The following is a 2,242-nucleotide window of genomic DNA, read 5'->3' on the forward strand; positions in this document are numbered from 1 at the left end:
GGCGAAGCTGCTGGCGCTGGACGAGGAGCGGGAAAAGTCTCGCTGGGTTTCTGTCCGGGAGCCGAGATCCATCCTGGAAAGTAGGGGGAGGTTCCGTCACATGACCGGGAATCCTGGGAGGCGGGGCAGTCTAGAGCAGGGGGAGGGGACTGTACCTGTTCTTGGTGGTCGGCATCTCCGGAGAGCTGTGATTGGAGGATTCCTCGGATTTGGGCTCCTGGGAGGCGGGGCCGCTGTCCGGCATCTTCGGGGGTCCTGTCGGGCTCTCCCTGTGAAATATGACCGAAAATTTCCCGTCACCTTCTAACCGGCGGGGGGGGAGATACCCCGAGATCCCCTGTACCCCGAGCTATGACCGATCCCTACAGATCAACTCTGCCCTGAGCTCCTCTGTACCCCGAGCTATGACCGATCCCTACAGATCAACTCTGCCCTGAGCTCCTCTGTACCCCGAGCTATGACCGATCCCTACAGATCAACTCTGCCCTGAGCTCCTCTGTACCCCGAGCTATGACCGATCCCTACAGATCAACTCTGCCCTGAGCTCCTCTGTACCCCGAGCTATGACCGATCCCTACAGATCAACTCTGCCCTGAGCTCCTCTGTACCCCGAGCTATGACCGATCCCTACAGATCAACTCTGCCCTGAGCTCCTCTGTACCCCGAGCTATGACCGATCCCTACAGATCAACTCTGCCCTGAGCTCCTCTGTACCCCGAGCTATGACCGATCCCTACAGATCAACTCTGCCCTGAGCTCCTCTGTACCCCGAGCTATGACCGATCCCTACAGATCAACTCTGCCCTGAGCTCCTCTGTACCCCGAGCTATGACCGATCCCTACAGATCAACTCTGCCCTGAGCTCCTCTGTACCCCGAGCTATGACCGATCCCTACAGATCAACTCTGCCCTGAGCTCCTCTGTACCCCGAGCTATGACCGATCCCTACAGATCAACTCTGCCCTGAGCTCCTCTGTACCCCGAGCTATGACCGATCCCTACAGATCAACTCTGCCCTGAGCTCCTCTGTACCCCGAGCTATGACCGATCCCTACAGATCAACTCTGCCCTGAGCTCCTCTGTACCCCGAGCTATGACCGATCCCTACAGATCAACTCTGCCCTGAGCTCCTCTGTACCCCGAGCTATGACCGATCCCTACAGATCAACTCTGCCCTGAGCTCCTCTGTACCCCGAGCTATGACCGATCCCTACAGATCAACTCTGCCCTGAGCTCCTCTGTACCCCGAGCTATGACCGATCCCTACAGATCAACTCTGCCCTGAGCTCCTCTGTACCCCGAGCTATGACCGATCCCTACAGATCAACTCTGCCCTGAGCTCCTCTGTACCCCGAGCTATGACCGATCCCTACAGATCAACTCTGCCCTGAGCTCCTCTGTACCCCGAGCTATGACCGATCCCTACAGATCAACTCTGCCCTGAGCTCCTCTGTACCCCGAGCTATGACCGATCCCTACAGATCAACTCTGCCCTGAGCTCCTCTGTACCCCGAGCTATGACCGATCCCTACAGATCAACTCTGCCCTGAGCTCCTCTGTACCCCGAGCTATGACCGATCCCTACAGATCAACTCTGCCCTGAGCTCCTCTGTACCCCGAGCTATGACCGATCCCTACAGATCAACTCTGCCCTGAGCTCCTCTGTACCCCGAGCTATGACCGATCCCTACAGATCAACTCTGCCCTGAGCTCCTCTGTACCCCGAGCTATGACCGATCCCTACAGATCAACTCTGCCCTGAGCTCCTCTGTACCCCGAGCTATGACCGATCCCTACAGATCAACTCTGCCCTGAGCTCCTCTGTACCCCGAGCTATGACCGATCCCTACAGATCAACTCTGCCCTGAGCTCCTCTGTACCCCGAGCTATGACCGATCCCTACAGATCAACTCTGCCCTGAGCTCCTCTGTACCCCGAGCTATGACCGATCCCTACAGATCAACTCTGCCCCGAGATCACCGAGATATGACTGATCCCTACAAATCAACTCTGCCCTGAGCTCCTCTGTACCCCGAGCTATGACCGATCCCTACAGATCAACTCTGCCCTGAGCTCCTCTGTACCCCGAGCTATGACCGATCCCTACAGATCAACTCTGCCCTGAGCTCCCCTGTCCCCCGAGCTATAGACCGATCCCTGCAGATCAACTCTGCCCTGAGCTCCCCTGTACCCCGAGCTATGACCGATCCCTACAGATCAACTCTGCCCTGAGCTCCCCTGT

General features: G+C 57.5%; 1 pseudogene; it reads right to left on the reverse strand.

The window, feature by feature from the left end:
* Positions 1 to 3: 3 nt before the first annotated feature.
* The window catches only part of LOC108803493, a 15,632-nt pseudogene continuing 13,393 nt past the window's right edge, over positions 4 to 2,242 (reverse strand).

The sequence above is a fragment of the Nanorana parkeri genome, unplaced genomic scaffold, assembly GCF_000935625.1.
Source record: "Nanorana parkeri isolate BGI_ZX_2015 unplaced genomic scaffold, ASM93562v1 scaffold3797, whole genome shotgun sequence".
Lineage (NCBI taxonomy): Eukaryota > Metazoa > Chordata > Amphibia > Anura > Dicroglossidae > Nanorana > Nanorana parkeri.